This window comes from Phalacrocorax aristotelis, chromosome 7 (genome assembly GCF_949628215.1).
Source record: "Phalacrocorax aristotelis chromosome 7, bGulAri2.1, whole genome shotgun sequence".
Classification (NCBI taxonomy): domain Eukaryota; kingdom Metazoa; phylum Chordata; class Aves; order Suliformes; family Phalacrocoracidae; genus Phalacrocorax; species Phalacrocorax aristotelis.
The window spans coordinates 49,122,817-49,140,335 of NC_134282.1; the positions used below are offsets into that span (position 1 = coordinate 49,122,817).

Here is a 17,519-nt window from a genome sequence, read left to right on the forward strand (position 1 = left end):
CTCCCCCAGAGCCACCCAACTCTCCATCAGCACCTCTCCACACTCCTCCACTCAGGCAGAAACCAGAGAAGGAGCAGGACAGCAAAAAGGTGAGTGTTTTCAATTAAGACTTAAAAAATCTTAGCCCTCAGAGTGCATCAGGTGGGAGGAATCTCTCCCCAGTCCGGCAGCTTGCCCAGGGCCTCACAAAGTGATGATGCAGGGCACAGTCAGCGGAGATATTTGCAAAGTGACAGCAGGGCTCTGATTGAGTGAACCTCCCAGGTCCAAAGCACCATGCTGCTCTGGAGGATATGCTGAAAATCTTTCTCAGGGATTTGCACATCCTTACAACAACTGAGGGTCTGTAATGAAATGTTTGCTTATCATCCATTTAACCTGCTTCGAAGCAGTCTGAGCCTGCATTGTAACCTCAGGTCAAAACTATTTTGGATAGCTGAAACTCATGATAAACACATGCTTTTGAAGGTTAGGAAGCCATCAGTGGGAGACATCAGATTCGCTTCTTTATTATTAGAAGGGGAGAAAATCCAGGAGTGTTCAGAGCAGCAAGTTTTGTATAAAACATGAAAAGCAGATGGGGGGAGGTGGTAGAAGGAAGGAGGAATCTTTTTTAATACCAAACAACATTGCTTCTGCAGCAAATCCTTTTTCCTTGTAATTTAAGATTGTGCTTGAAATAAGGAGCCAGCTGCACCCGGGGGGGAGCAGAGGGCAGCCTGTCCTTTTGGGTGCTTGATTGGCTCTTTCGTGTATACCTGATAATTACTAGGGAGCTGGTAGGAACCCAGTTGTGCTACTTGAACGTGCACTGAGCAGCGTCACATTCACAACAGCCCTGTTCGGTCTGAGATCTCCGAAAGAGGGAAAGAAGATTGTCACAGAGCACAAGTCTTTACTAACAGCAGGTTATGGCCTTACCTAAACTTCTCTATAACTGGACCTGCTAAAAGACTATGCCTACCTTGGGGTTTTCAGATGTATTAAGCAAGCTAGATTAAGGTATTTCACTTAGAAAATACACCTTTACTTCTCAGCTCCACATAGAAATCCTGCTACTCCCTCTGTGATATGGGACGACTCCCAAAGTGTAGTTCTAAGTGCAGTCTCACGGATAAGGCTTTTAACAACATCACCAGAGCCTGGGGCTGATAAGTGAGATGAGTGGAGATGGGGGGACTCTGTACATGCAGCTCTGAGCTCCAGCTGACTGCCTGAATATTGCACAGGGAAACCAGAAACACTTTAATTACTTTTCAATACAGATCTTGACAGATGTGTGCATGTGTGTCTGTATACATACACACATGCAAAAGTCGAAGTCTCATCCCTCAAAATCACAATCCTGTGCATTTAAGCCACCTGCCTCTGAACAGCTTTCTATATAAAGAGCAGAGCTCTATGCTGCAGCTTTTCCCTTTGTCCTCAGTGCCAGCCATATTATGCCCAACCCAACAAACATTGCACCCTTGCAGAACTTTCGCCTTAGTCTAATAATCCTGTTTTACAAGGTTTTCTGCCACAGGAGCCAGCTACAGGTGTGATCAGCAAAGCAACAACAAAGGAGGACTCCTCCACTGGGAGGACTCCTATTTTTTCTCTTCCCATGACCTCCATGCTAAGTACACTTAGTTTCCAGGTGGAAGATGCTGGGTTTTTTTCTCTTTTCCTTTAATGGTCAGAGATGGCAAACTCCTTCTGGGATCTGTACATTCGGCTTTATTCTTTCTCCCTCCTCTGCTGTCGCCAGTAATTAAAGCTGAGCAAAAAAACTAAACACGCTATTTTTTGAATAGATATTTGAAATTTAAAGTGGAAAAAAAAAAGTTGTGAAACTTGTCAGATCAATGGTTTGACACATATTATTTAGCTGGCTCTAAATATTCTGGAGTGAGAACTTAGTTAACAACTTGTTAACAAAGCATAATTCGGAATAAAACCCAGCTCTCTGCTAGCTGCATTTACAAAATGGGGCTGGTTCTAATAACTCTTTCTCTTAAATACCAGTCCTTTCCACTGCAGTAATGCACAAAACTATAATAGAAACAAAATACAGAGGCAATGGCCACCAAAGGTTGGTGCTCCAGATGCTGCTGAATACCTTGACGTAACTCGCTCGAGTCACAGGCAGGACGTTGGTGTTGGGGAATTCAAGCGCTGACCAAGAGCCCTGGTTTACAAACTGGGTTCATCCTACTAACGAAGCACTTGAGAATGAATAACGTATGAGAAGTCATTTCTTTGAGGACAACAAAGAAAAAAAATAAAAGAGGTAATTTTTCTCATGCCCGTGCTGTAGCCTGCTATCTCTGGCCAGATTAACATGTCTTTTTCTACCTTTGGCCTTCTTTTAAAGGCTACTTTTTAATGAAAGATCAATGGGCCTGTTCTTCTCCAAAATGCACCCCTTACACCCTAACACCTGTAAACAATGGATTTTTCTGCATGAAATGAAAGGGCAAGCACATCCTGCTACCAATTTTGACTCTGTAGAGTGATGTATCATATAATCTCTATTATTTTTCCTATGATTTGTTGGTGACTGTTGCTAGGTAATGCCTTTTCCACTAAGCATCAGTGGGCTAATGTGAGGGCTTCGAGAATGTTTCATTATATAATTAAGCCCTCAGTGGTGCTGACGTCTACTTTACAAAAGTCTTGCATCTTTTTCATGTAAGCCAAAAATGTTGTTATGGCATTACACGTAAGGACACAAAAACCACCACTGAAGCCAAAGTAATTTCTTGGTAATGTTACTGTGTTCTGCTTTCTTTTATTATTTGTTACACATAGCTATCAGCCACCCTTCACAGTGGCATCTAGCTAGACTCTATATTGTTTAGGTGGAAAACATGACAAATACATGGAATATATGACCCACTGGAAGTATCGCTAGATCCCAAATATCTCTCTGGACTCCACACTCCATTAAACAAGAGTGGTACCTTTATTCTGACATCTGGACACTTAGTCTAACTGTGACCTTTGCTTCCCAGGGACAGGACTGCGGTAAAGAAGAGATACTTCAAGCGAATGTGACTGGCTAGACTGAAAGTGAGAGGGGAGATTTTCCCCAAGATCTTCAGACGTGGAGACCTCAAGGTACTGTTAATTTTATTTAATGAGGGGGATGAAAAAAGGGGTTGAGAACATGTAAGCGAGAAGATGTAAAAACAAACTAAGCGACCAAATACAATGTTAAGAGTTTGTATTTTGTCAGGCTTCACACTAAATTTCAAGATTGGTAACTTCCATTGGAAGGGGAGTACTTGGACATCACAGTATACAGGACTATGATGCATAAAGCAACCCCGATGTAAATTTGCTTAACATCAAGGGTGCCTAGCAAATAAGCAAGAAAAAAAACTTTACAAGGCAGCTTTGATCAGCACTGGCACTGCGTGTGAAAATCTAGCTTAGTTCTAAGACTGCCAAGGTAAGTGAGAGAAGAGCCTTTGTAATTTTTGTCTTCCAATTATGTCACTCAGCCTTGTAGCCTTCATTCTCCGTGTGCAATTTGTAAGAAATGACAAGTCATTCAAAGTGCTTCTGTTTACAGAGAGTCTCAGTAATACAACACCAGAGTCAGGAACTGCAGGCCCCATGTTGACAGATGGGGTTTGTGACTGATTGTTTGATGGGCACCATGGGTGAGGCTATAGAGGAATAACAGGAGAAGAACAGGGAGCTGGGTTTTTTGAGCTCAGAGGTCATGTCGGTTGCTAGTGAGAACAGCTTTCAGTGTTTTTCTATTGCACTGTTATCTTATTGGTGATGAAGTTTTAATTGGGGAAAGACAAGGAGGATTCTGTTCTCATCCCACAGACCTATACAGATGCTGCTACTAGCAGCAACTTGGGGTAGGATTTCAGGAGCTGCTCGCTTTCCACCAGCCACGAGCCAGCAGAAAGGGAAGACTTACAAGGTGGGGATTGCTGCATTCATGCAGAGTGTCTCCTGTAGATAACACTGATCCGGTGAGCAAAGCCAAAATGATATGGCTGAAGATACAAATACCTTGCACAGAGCTGATGTAGCATAGACAGCAGTACAAGTCCCCCTGTACACTGACAATACAGCTTAACCCTATTCAGTCTATTTCTACGGCTTGGTAAGTTTTAGGACTCTCTGCTGGAGCCATCTAGTATCAAGTTGGCAATTGAATGCAATGCATTTCCATTCTGTAATTAAAAAATAGCCAAACAACAACCCACAAGAAAACAAAGCAAAGCCTCCATGGCCTATTGCATGCAAGTCACTCAATAGCAATTAGCTAATATCCGTTATCTTCTTGCTATGCAGTCTTCCTGATACTCAAGGCATAGTTTGGGTATTTGAACGTTAACAATTATTTATTAGGTGTCTCAAAGCATTCAGGGCCCCAGTCATAGGATCCCTTATGTTTGAGGGCTGTAAAAACAAAGAACAAAAGAAGAGTCCCCAACTAACACACTCGCGATGTAACTACAAGGCAATTGGCAACAGATGAATGCCGTCAGAGGCAGAGTGGTATGCTGGGAATGATTATAGCAGAACTGTCAGCATGAAAGGCAGTACTCATGAAATATCTTTAATCTAGCCACTGGTGATTATCCTTTTTCTGGGCAATCAACTCTTCCCCCCCACAATATCTTACAGGTTGTAGCAAGCATGCATTCAAAGGTGCTGTGCTCCTGCAAGAGACCAGCCCCAGTTCTTGGCTCCATCAGGTGAGAGACAGAGATTTTTGAACCTGTTAGAAGTCAGACAGAAGCAAGGGATAGATCCCCGGTATCGTGGCCCTGGGTTTCTCACCCTGAAGCAGAAGACAACCCTGCCATTCAGAACAGCTAGTTCCCATTCACAGTTATTTGTCATGTTAATTACTAAAGACAAAATTCTTCTTCATCTTGCTCGTGCAGGTCAGAGCGGAGAAGTTTAGCACTTCCGAACATCAAACCTTGCTTTCATCTGCGTGCAGGACATAATTCTGAAATTCCTTTTGATCAATTAGAAAAAAAAGGAAGGAAGACAATTTGAAAGTTTGCTAGTGACTGGGGTTGTCATCTCTTTGTTAAAATAAAGGGAAAAGGAGTTTGTCTAGTCATTAGCCATTGGCTGGGCGTGTCCATAAACACACATCCTCACCAGAGCAGGTAAAGTGCCAGTAAGGGCCATGAACAAATACTGACAATCACTTCCCTCCATAGTCATGCGGGATCCTCATCACACCATTCTCGCTTCATTAATTTTAATTCATGTCCTTAGCTCTATTAGTTCCCTGTCTACTGTGCTACAGGAAATACCCCTGGCTCAAAACCCAGCATTTTTCACAGAAAGTGGATGCATATCATGACTGTAATTTACTGCACAGTGTACCTACGCGCTCCCACATTAGCTGTAATCTCTGTCGTGCTCACGCCAACATTCCAGCAGTATTTGGCATTTCACGAACGCTGTATTTATCACTGAAGTTCATACAAAGTTGCAAACCCTAACAAGGCTTATCAGCTTTTACAAACCATCTCTGTCCACTGGAGTGTGACATGCTGAGTGTAATTCCACTCACTGTGCAGTCATCGGATGGGAAGGGGAAGGGGTGGGCTTCAAAGCAGCACTTTGTATCACTTTAAATGAATCACGAAATCAAATGTTCGTATAGCCTCTAAGTTCCTGCAGGTGAGATGTAACCTGCAAGCTGGGCACTTAGAGCAGTTTCTCAGTCAAATAAAATCTTCTCATCATTACTGATGTGGTAATTATGCCCTGAAAAAGAGCAGTGCAGTGGCTGTGCAGGGGGAGAGGGACTCGGAGCTCAGTCCCAGCAGTCACACTGGGTGGCTGTGGGCAGATCAGGTCAGCCAGCCTCCGTTTACCTACTGTCAAGACAGAAATCATCACAGTAACTGGATTTATTTCAGAGACATATCAGAACGTATAATTAAACATGTAAGTGTATAAATCCTTGCCTCCAAAGTTTCAAAAAATTGTGGTATCTGTACAAAAGACTTGGTCACCTGCTTTTCTGCTGGTCCGGCTCTGCATCGAGGGCAAGGGCAGAAGAAGAAAGTTTGAAAAAGAGTTTGCAGTACCTGTGTTTTTGTGTTTCCACTTGCCCCTGGGTATATAACAGCCCATCACCACCCCTTTCCTGCTCATCAGGCACCAGTGTGACACACTGATGTGGGTGGAATTTGATTGAGAAATGAGCTACTGTTTGTATTGTCATCACAGAGCTCTCTAAAAGCATGAAGTCGGTCTGAAAAAATCAGGATGTTAAAAATGAATGCTATCTTTTTTCCTTTTCTGCTGTGTTTTTTGCTTCTTTTGTCTTGTGTTCATGTCACTTGTGTAAGGTGGCATTGGGATTTTTGGTATGAGTAGAAGTCAGAAGACAGCAACACCTCTTTTGTAACAAGACCTCGCAAATGCTTATTCTTTCTCTTATTTAATTCCATGATATCAGGAGTCAGGCTGATAAGTTTAATGTCTTGAGGTACTCTCTTAATTATTGTGTAGGCTTTCATTGTTCCATTGACTTCAGCTGAGCTGTCACAATATAGCCCAGTGTCCCCTCAATTTGGAATTTGAAAGAATAAGACCATCCAAAGTTTGTGTACAGAGCACAGCAATGTTCCCCTGCCAGGAAAACATTTGTAATGGCTGAAAAACAGGATGGGAGATCTTACAGAGTTATGAAATGAAAAATTATCCACTAATTGCATTTATAAAGTCCTTAGGTAGCTTTGTGTATGCTGACACACAGCCATAAATGCATTGCCTTGATAGCAGGTGCTTCAGAGGCATTGGTGTGTCCCTTTAATTGCCATCACCATATTTACTTGCTACGCTTATCCTGGCCGCTGCAGCCTGTGCAGGCACATACCCAAGCTGACTCCTTCAGCTGGCCATGGGGTCCCACTAAGGAGCATCCCAGCACTTAAAACAAACACAGTCACACCTACAGGCAACAGTTTCTTTGCCTGTTTTTTTATCAAACACTCTACTGTCTGCACCTAAAGCCTATGGAAAATTTTCCATAATAGCAGTTTGAACTGCTTCAATAAATGTTCTTCATGAAAAGGGAACATTTGTTGCCCCCCACCCCTACCCCGGGTCCTTTTTGGTGAGGTTTTTGCAGCTAGTGAAATCCAAGGCACGTGCATCATGACCTGGAGCACAGAAGCAAGTTCCCTGCCTGCCTCCGTGACTGACTCATGCTCTAGCCTTGGTCAGGTCACTTAGGCAGTGTTGTTGTTCTCTACATCTTAGTCTTTAAATGCATATTTTGTTCTCCTCACAATTCTGACACTGTAACATCTTTCTAGCTCTAGCGACAATCTGTATCATTTTATATACACATTATCCTGTACAAAAATACCCACCCACATCTCATATTCTGAAAAAATCACAGTAGCCAAATCTCCAAATTTAGATTGAAAAAAGTGTAGAGCTGTGTAGACAAGAGGACTTTTTTTTTTCAAATGTGACTCAATAGCCTTTTTCTCTCAAAACAATGCGGGTTATCAGAAATTCTTAGTCTTTAAATTTACAATGCAGTCTCCAACTGGTTGCTCCTGCACGTGCTGGGCCACCCAGCAGCCAGAGCTGGGAGACAGCAGGGTGAGGATGGTTTCATTGCAGATGTCAGATAGCTGCAGGCGGATGTCCTGTCCCTCCCGATCCTGGTCCATCCCCTACATCCTCCCTGTCCTCTCCCCACAACTGGTTTTCACATTACTTCTGCTGCTCTCTCCTTGCTGCCTCACCTCCAGCAAGTGAGGAAGAGAAGGAAGCAAGAACAGACAAAACAGTCTTCCTACTGCATTTTAGCCTGTCTATGCAAACATTTGTAGCAACTAAAACCAGCAGTCACGAGGAGGTTTCTGCTCTAGACCTGCAATCCTGGACTGGAGAGAGCTCTGTTCAGATGCAGTCATCAGCAGATCCTTCTGCCTCCTGTTAATTCCCTCTCCTTTCCCAACTCACCCCTGTCAAAACTGGAATCCCATGGCCAGAGCAGCTTTATGCCAAAAATATTCAATTCCTTCATTTTTTCCTTCAAATATTTTAAGGGACCTGCAAGAGAAGCAGTTAACAAAACCAAAAAATAAATAAAAGCAAGTTTTGCTGCATTTTGGGAGGAAATGAACTTGTGTGTTTTGAAATGTTCCCACAAGGCTCAGATTTTAGAGAGCGATGAATCACTCGCTGAAGATGTCTGTTTTTCTCCTTTGACTGAAAAAAGTGCCCAGACACCTTCTGCAGGCACTGCGCGAGAGCCCCTGCGTGTAGGCAGGCTGAATCCGGCCCCACCAGCAGGCACTTAGTGCCAGTTTGCAAGCAGATGGTTGTTACTGTGCCCTCGGTTCTCGCCAAGGGCAGGTCTGCACCACCTTTGGCAGGAAACCTTCAGTCCCTGCGCAAGCACACCATGCTTGAACAGTCTCGGTTCTGTGCGATGGTGTTCTTGCCCTTCCCAAGCTAGTCTCTTCCAAGGATGCATTGGTCCAGATGGAGAGCTCTCCTAATTTGGCTAACAGGCCTTTGCACTGCAAGGGTTACCGCAGCCCTGGTCAGCCACATCTTCAAACTCCTTTCACCTGCCTATGGAAGACCACATGGACATACGCTGAAGATTATTCCCCAGGTTAGGTGTAGCCACTGCATGGCAAATATATATCATTCTCATTTACCTAAGCACCTCGGTACTGAGCTACCACCCCCTTGATCTGCTTGGCAGCAGATGCTCTGCTCCTCCGCCAGCAGGTTGGTGGCGGCATCGAAGGGCACCGGAGGTTTCTTGGGACTCAGACCGTCACGGCTCACTATGAGGAACAGTCTATGGAGTTGAAGGTCCTTCATTGAGAGAGCCCTGACTCTGGATCCATAAGTAAGTCACGCTCTACCCAGCTTGCCTACGTCTGTGCCATCTCGAGCGCAGGCAGAGGGAGGCTGTCAGCCTGGGCACTCCAGCAGATCTTCGCTGTCACAAAGAGGCACAGAAGGAAAAGTAGTCTGCAAGATAAAGAAGAACACATATCATGCCTTTACTTTGTACAGCAATCTCAGTATTTTGTATGTACTTATTTCTCTGAGTTTGTATCCCTTTCCCACCTGTACTTACACTGTCTTTTTTCTGTGGCTTGTTATTATTTCTATTGAGCAATCTTCGGCCGAACTGGGAGATCTTGCAGTGACTCACTTACTTGAACATTATTGCCTAGTTCTTTACACAAGACAGATTGGATATGAATGAGATCTCTTGTCCTCATGAGCATTATATTTATTTCACAAGACATTTTCTTCAGAACTCTCCCTGCAATAAATTATGTGGTATATTTATTTTTTCTTCTACCATGCTACAGCTCTGTGCTTTTTTTTTGTTGTTTCTCATTTTTTAGACACCACTTCTTCTATGATCTTCTGTTGTTGTTTTCTGTTTTTTCTTCTCACAATCTCTTATCTATATCCTTGGGATTTTTTCCCATGTGCATTTTTTAGCACAGTACATGTATTTAATGTAGTTGAAATGAGAGCTTGAGATAAGTATTTAAAGTAACAAAATGATTTTCCTCTTTTATCTTTCAGATGTTGTGTAATGACTGGGAAAAAAAAGAAAGAAAAAAATAAAGGCAGGTGAAATATTTTAAATGAAGTATATAACTGTAAGGAGTATGTTCATATAGTAACATTTTCTGACCTTCATAATGTTGGCTGAGTGGAAGACTTTGGAGGTGCTTTACTTCTAAAGAATCACTTGCCTGGATTTCAGCAACTGCCTTTTTGAAAAGCCTGCAAAAATGCTGAAAACCCTGTGTAATCAAAGGGAAGGTAAGTATATCTAGGGTGGATGACACTGAAATGGGACTTAAAGATAACATATGTCCATGGTATTTATTAGAGTCCTGTCTTAGGACTATATCTCATTGTCAATGTATCCATCAAAACAGCTCTACGTTCCCTTGCTTCCCAACTCTTCTGCTCAACCTGTCATCCCCTCTCAACCTTTCTACTCCCCCATTGCTTGGAAGAGGTGTGCTAAAAGTCTGGATTTAGCTCAGTTGTGGCCTTTCTGTGGGGGAGTGCTAGAGGAAAAGATGGTTTGGACTGAAACTCAAATGTTATTAATCTAATGGATCGTTTTGAAATCAGGTACAAACTTGACTTTGAATGCTGCTGCTTAGTCACATTTCTGTTCTCCCAGCAAGCTGACTATTCAAACAGAAATGCCTGGTTAGTCACAGCTCAGGGCAGATAGCTTCTTCCGAGGCAGGTCTAACCTATTTTACCCCAGCTCTGCCAGCTGCTGTTAACTTACGCAGCATCTCTAGTTGACAAAATGGACAGGTTGGGAGGGGATTTGTCTCATATGTGTCATATAGAGTCTGAGTTGACTTTCAAATGATAATAATTTATTTTTATATGTCTTCAAGTAGAAATTCAATTACCAAAGCACTGCTCACAAAGGAAACCTTTGAAGATCTGTACATTAAAATGCATTGTAGATTAGTCTGTGGAGCAATGTCTGTCTTGGCTGAGACTTAGTGTCCAACATGTATCATTAGATAGGAGTATAGCAAGATATAAAAGAACTGCTGGACCATTTCTCCAAGTCGTTAGAGCTAAACTTCTGTACCTGGAGTGCAGTACAGCACTAGGACATGTCATTCAGGGAAGTGGTGGGTTTTTTCTCCTTGGTGACTTTCACGGAACCATCCCCAATCTGATCTGGTTAATGCAGCTTCAAGAAGCAGAAGGTTGGCCTAGAAACCTCCAGAGGTCCTTTTCAAATATTTTTTCTATGATCTTACAGCTCTGGTAAGTGTGTTACAGTAAAATAACCAGATGGATTTTTTGGAAGTATAGAACAGATACCCTGAAGGCAGAAAACTGTGTGTGGAGAAGACGACATGGATGGGGGTGGGGGGAAATCACTTATTTCCATTTATGAGTTATAGAACCAGGACTCCTACAAGGAGTTGAGAAATTTGTCTTGATTTGGAGATGAGAAAAGCAAACACTTCTAAGTAGCTCTCCACAGTAAGACTGCCTGGCTTGTGATCCTCATCCTGTCTTGCGAAGGGTAGAGTGTGTTTCAAATGTGAGGGTCAGGCTGGTTCCTGCTCTATCTAATCAGCTTGGTGTACATATCTTTCCAGTAGGGATTAAATATGTCTTGTCTCCTGTGGTTTTATTAAAGGGCAGAGAAGAGGCAAGGAGCCTTTTACTTCTGACAGCATTTCATCTGGTTGCCTGAGGTATCTACTGCTGTGGAGAGGGAGGGAAGGACAGCTAAATCTCATTGCCGTGCCCAAGGATAATGCAGGAGAACTTTGCGGTGAGGCTGGATCCATACCTGACTCTTGTTTCCTCTGTGCACAGGGCCAAATCATCAGGAGAGGGGTGCACGAATAGTGTTGGAAATGGGGGGATTCATAATGTGCCCAGCATCCTGCACCATTGCCTCCAGAGGCAATAGTCCCTGCATGCCTGGAATAGTTTTGCAGTCAGGGTTGCTCAGCTAAGGACACCCTACCCTGGGATATATTGTGTAGAAGCTTAATTTTACCCCTGGGACAAGCCAGTGTCTTTTCCTCCCTTCTCCATATACATTTCTCTTACTAGATGAGGCAAAACCTTCTGCTGTCACTGAAACTGATGTTTGTGCAAAGCTAGACTTCTTGCACTCAGCAAGGGGAAGGGCCAGCTCTGGCTGTTCTGCCAGTAGATGTCCCTGCACACACGGCTGCGGTGGATGTGCTGTGTCTTCCCTGGGAAAACTGACTTCCAACACACTGAGTTTCACATAATTCCTGACGGGAATTGTTCATATGGATATTTTTTTTCCCTCTCATTTGGGCTTCTGATGTAAAGTTTAACCAAGCCTCACAACTACAAAAGCTGAAATTAGAAAGTTCATTCGTTCATTGCAAAGCACTCTTTCCACTATCTATAAATATTTTTGTGTTTATTTATAAATGACAGGGCAACCGGAGTACTGACAGTAGACAGAAACCCTGAACTGCTTTACCCTATTCTGCCCTTCACTCCGTTCTTGCATTTAAATAACTTCCACATTTTTTCCCTTCCTTGGATTGCAGCATTTTCTTGAAGGAGACGTTGTTTTGGTGCACTGAATTGAACAAAACAAGACCAAATGAAACCAAATAGTGCTGAGCACCAGGTCCTCGTTGCTTGGTAGAAGTCACCCGGTAATTTTACAGATGCTGAGTCTCAACCTTCAGCCCATAAGGTGTCTTCTGTAATATGAGAATTTGTCAGCTGGCTTTCATAGCCATGTAGGTGAGTTTTTAGTGTTTTCTGTAATGCTCTGTTGTCCGTATTATAATCCTGAAACTACACATTTGCATGCCTACTAAATTAGCACCAGAAAGTTATCTTCAAAAGTGCAAAGACCGTCACTGCTACTCTTCCAGGGAATACAGGAATGATTATAGTTACGGAGGAAAATTACCTTTACACGGTATTGATTTTTTTGCCCCACCGCCTGTCATTACTCGGTAGGTTTTTCCCAGAGCAGGACAGCGAGCAGCTCTGCCGGCAGCCCACACTGTGCAGCTCTTGGCCGGCTGAGGAGAGACAGGCAGCAGGCAGGGCTCTTGCACCAGCAGCCGCCGGCATCGTTGCTGCTGCCAGCCCTGCAACTCATGGAGGGGCACGAGCGACCCACCCTAGCAGCCTTTCGTTCCGGCTTTGAAGCAGGGGTAGCAAGAGGCTTCAAAAAGATAAGAGCTGCAGCCATGAGAGGGGGAACAGCTCAATAAATGATTGGTGGAATATAAATATTTATTGATTTAAGAGCATTCTTTTCTTTTGCCTTGCTTTTGTCTTCTAAGGCAACTTTCTTTTAAATTTATGTTCCACATTGTCACATCAGGAGGAAAACACATGAGAAATGTTTTGTTATTTCAAATTTATTGCATATTACGTCAGCTGGCATTGTGGGCTCGCAATATGTAATGCTTCATAAATTATGAAAAATAAATGTTTTATGGGCTTACTACGCACTCTGTTTGAAAACCGTTGAGCTGGGGAGACTCACTGACCCCCATACAAATTAATGTGCACATTATTTTCATTATTGCAGCTCAGATGGGAAGTTTGAACATCTTTATATATTTATTTAAAGGAAAATGAGGACAGAAATTGCTTGAGTACAGTTAGTCTTTCTGGCAAGAAGCAGGTATCATTTCACCCAGCTCATAACCTATTGCTTCCCTCACAGTCATTGTTATTCCAGGCCAAAGCTTAAACTCAAAATCAGAGCTGCAAGGACTTATCATGAGCTTCCAGAGGTCAAATTCTGCAGTCTTTAGCCAGGCAAACTAAACCTCCAAGCTGGTGGGGTTTTGTCTACGCAAGGACTGAGGCATCTGCAGAAAACTAGGAAAGCAGAAGTCAGGCTCCTGCAGAAGGGGAGGCACTGAAAGATATTTCGACCCAACTTTCCAGCCCTGCTTTCCGAGTGTGGTGGAGAACGACAATCAAATGAGAGCTGTGCATCTCATCCGTCAAGGGCCTCACCAGATGCAAAAAACTTAATCTCAAGGCACTGGAGATCTTAAACCTTATCGAACGCGGCAGCCTTCAGCTCCAAGCCTCAGGAATTGGAGGGAAATGTCCTCACCTGCCTGCATGGAAAAGTGTGTCATCCCATTTTCTGAGGAGCAAAAGTTCATGCCAACATGTGTTGCATGGGAGGCGTGCGTCTTTGGGGGGAAAGGGCACGGTGACGGGAGGTAAAAGGAATGGTGGAGCACTCTCAGTGGTTTTTTTTTTTTGCTTCCTTCCCCTCGCACCCAAATATTTCTGTTACTTGCAAAAGGAGGTCAGGTGGTGCGGCTCTCCCCTGGATGGTTTTTATATCTCACAGATCCACCACTGTGTTTCTAATAAAGCCATCAAGAGCATAACCAGGAGCTCCCTGCATGGGCTTAAGCATTATAAGTCACTGCTTCAGATGACTCTCTCAACTTGGAGCTGGATGGACTGAAAAATCTTCCAAGTTATTCTCCCCTAATTCAAGTCAGCTGAGGCATCAAAATGTTGGGCAGATGGACAAGATCTCTGGCTGGAGCCAGCCTAATTTCTGCTGCTGCTAGGGCTATTGCAGTCAACACTTAGCGAGGGTGTGGTTTTTTTTTTTTTTAAATCAGTGAGCTTTTGAGAAATTAGCCATTACATAAGCACATCAAAGGAGATTCCTGTGTGCTTTCTAATGTAAGAGCCCGTGCTCTAAGGATCCTACCTTGTCCTAAACTGGATTAGGCCATGCTACTTACCCCAAAAACATAGTTTTCCTTCTCTCCTTTCCCTCTTTCTTTCTCTTTATATTGTTATTAAGAATTATTGCATCTAAAGACTGTGACGAAAGGATAGTCATTATTACAGTCACTTGGCCAAGACATAGTGAGAATTATTTTCTTGGCAGTTGTATTTTCTCAGAATTATTAACCCCAACCATGCTAACCTCGGGGGGGGACTCTGCTGGGAAGACTCAAGAGAATGGATAAAACAAGCGAAGCACACCCCAGGTTCATACTTGCTATTTTTGTCGTGATTCTTACAGTTGAAAAGCAACCCTGCCTTTGCTTCTCGCATCCAGTGGAGGGCAGTTAAGTACCACGATACAGAGCGAAGCTAAATTGCACCACGGTCTAACACTCTCAAGGAGGCAACCGATGATTGAAATTAACTGTTCTTTGCCTATGTGATATATCACTTAGAAATACCTGAAGAATTAAAAAAAAAAAAAAAAGGAAGAAATTGAAAGCTTTTCAATTTAAACTGCTTTTTAAACTGCTTTGTTAGTAGAGCAGGAGTGGATCTAAAAGTTTCTTCAGCAGTTGAGGTTAAAAAAAAGTCTTATATCCATATACACAAGTTTCAAGTGTTTCCTTTTTATATGTTAATCAGAATTTCCAGTATATGGATGCTAATGAAATAAGTTCCTGATTTTCCTTTTGCTTCCTGACCTCAACAGTCTTTAGGTTTTAATACTATACTCATAATTTCGGTATGAAGAATAATTTTTAAAGGCCAGTCTTTCTGTCTTGATGTCTCAGCTGTATCAGAAAGAATAAGACAATTCTCAGGCACTGGGATTGCAATGTAAATATAGCCATCATTGAAACTGTGACTAGTTTTGAAACGTTCCCCTCAAAGAAAAGTTTAAGACAAACATTCCAATCAGAAACAGAAACCTAACCACGTTCCTCTTAAAAACGGGTCTCCTCCAACTCCTCCAGTTTATAGCACGTACCCTTGGGCTGTTGCAGTCCAGAAAAATCTGAAATAAAAACCACACTGTTTTCTGGGTCTGATCATGCATCGCTTGGTCAAAAAAAAGTTTAGGGCCTCCCAAGACATGCAAGGTTTAGGCCTTCCTGACACGTGTTGTTTCTTTTTAAAGAAAAGTTTTAGTGCGTCTTTATTGCAAATGTACCATTTTAGTTTCATTCCCTTTAAAAGGAGTCACAGGTGGACTGAAAGAAAAAGCTTTAAAAATGTTTGCAATTGCAGTTGCACATAAACATTATTATGGTCAGCAGCCTAGTTATTTTTCACATTAGTAGAGTTATTTACTTTTCTAATTTTGTTTGCTTCCCATTGCTGCTGTAGTATAAGATCAGGCACAAATAACTGCTTACACCGAAAATTAAGTTTCTGTAAGTAACTATTTCAAAATGGTTGCTTTTATGTTTACTGCTGAAGGATCTCAAGCACTGCTGCCAGAAAGGAAAGTATTTATTATCTCTCTTTTACAGATGAGGAAACTGAGACACTGTGAAATTAAAAGCTTGGGGAAATTAGTACACAGTAAATTACGGTGTGAATTTACTGTGTACTAACCACCCTGCACGAACTCATCATGTGGACTGGCAAAGAAAAAGGATTAAACTCCCTTAAATTATCTCACATTTGCCATGGACAGACAGTTACCATGGATCAACTGACAAGCAGAAACTTCTTAACCTGCAGCGAGTCGTTCACACAGCGAATCCCCTCGGAGGAGAGGAGCAGATCCATGGGGCGCTGTGTTGAGTAGTTAATCTGCTGCAACTTTATGCAAGAGTTTATTAGTCACTAATTTCCCCAACTGGCCAGATCCAAAGTGGTTTACCTAAAAGTCGCAGAAGGAAATCTCTGGCAGAACTCAAAGTCAGACTCACGTATCCTTGCAACCTGGAAAGCAGAAGCTGTGAGTTAAAAGCAAAATGTCAGGAGGAAGTAAACTTTGTCCTTTTTGAAGGACAAAGTATCTGTAGGATATGTCCAGGCAGTGTATGGGTTAAACTGGTGAATTAGAGTGGTGGAATCAAAAGGTGAGTCTTTGCATTTGAGAACCACCCTAATATCTCAGGATTTTTGGCGTTAAAGCTGCTTCCAGCATCGTGGCAGCACCTTACGGCCCAGGCCAGCAAACCTCAGGAGTTTGCTCTGCAGAGCCACACGGCATCTGTCTGTCCTGGGAACGCCATCAGACACCTCCTGCAGCCCCTCGGCTGGGTTGGGACCACACGTGTGTGTGCACGGCACCCTGCCTGCACGGCAACCTGCTTGCCAAGTTTCCTCACATCTCGACAGTGCCACTTTTGGAGAGCAGAGCCACTGGACATGACCATCGCAACCCTGGACACTGTTCCCTGGTCCCGACAGTGACCTCCGGGCTCGGGAGGCAGCTGGAGAGGCTCCAGGAGTGACCTCCTCGCCCTGCAGCATGCTAAATGGCTGATGTTGAAATGACTTTGGCAGGAGCACTCCCCATTGTGTCTGACCTAAGCTGGAGAGAGGAACATGTAGGGAGCTGGGACAAGGGTTGGCTGGTGGGAAGACAATTACTGACAAGTTCATTCCACTAATAAACAAAGACATAAATGATGACACTATAAAGAAGAAGCAGGATTCTCTGGAGAAAGCCCTAGAGAGACCTAGTAAGGAGGAGAGATCTTTAGATGACAGTTCTACATTGCACCACTTTGTAAAATATGGTCTATTTTAGCTCCAAGCTTGAGTCCAGTTAGAGCTGCATCAGGGCTTAGGGAACAGCATGTATTTTAATGCCCTGTGAAGGGGAATAGCTGATAACTAGTACATGTAAATGTGAAAAGCAGAACTTTTCTCTGGGGGATATATATTTTTTCCTTTTTATGGATTTATTCGTCATAGTTTACATTGCAGCTATAGCATTCCACTAGCAGTCATTTATCTAATGACTTACATCTTCGGGGCTGTGGAAAATGCAGGATAACAGAGAGTGAGCAAGAAAGTGGTGGTGGTGGTGGTGAAGTTCTTTTTAATTCGCATTTCAGGGCTGAACCTAGGATCAAAAATATACAGAAGTTAGCACCCTCCTAACATCCCTCAGCTATCTTATTTCCAGAGCATTACAATATGAAAACAATGGGATTAGGGCACTATATACTTCAATTCCTCTCACCCCCGATCCCCTAAGTGAGTTTAAATAGAGCTGGATTTGCTTCTGGTATAGTTGAAATTAAGAAAAAGGGGTATGT

General features: G+C 43.0%; 1 long non-coding RNA gene across 1 annotated transcript; it reads left to right on the forward strand.

The window, feature by feature from the left end:
- Positions 1–14: 14 nt before the first annotated feature.
- LOC142060431 (uncharacterized) lies at positions 15–17,276 on the forward strand. The gene is made up of 6 exons (XR_012661727.1): positions 15–89; positions 2,997–3,102; positions 9,571–9,813; positions 11,183–11,320; positions 12,084–12,285; positions 13,456–17,276. It is a non-coding gene; the product is annotated as an uncharacterized LOC142060431 (long non-coding RNA).
- The last annotated feature ends 243 nt before the right edge of the window (positions 17,277–17,519 follow it).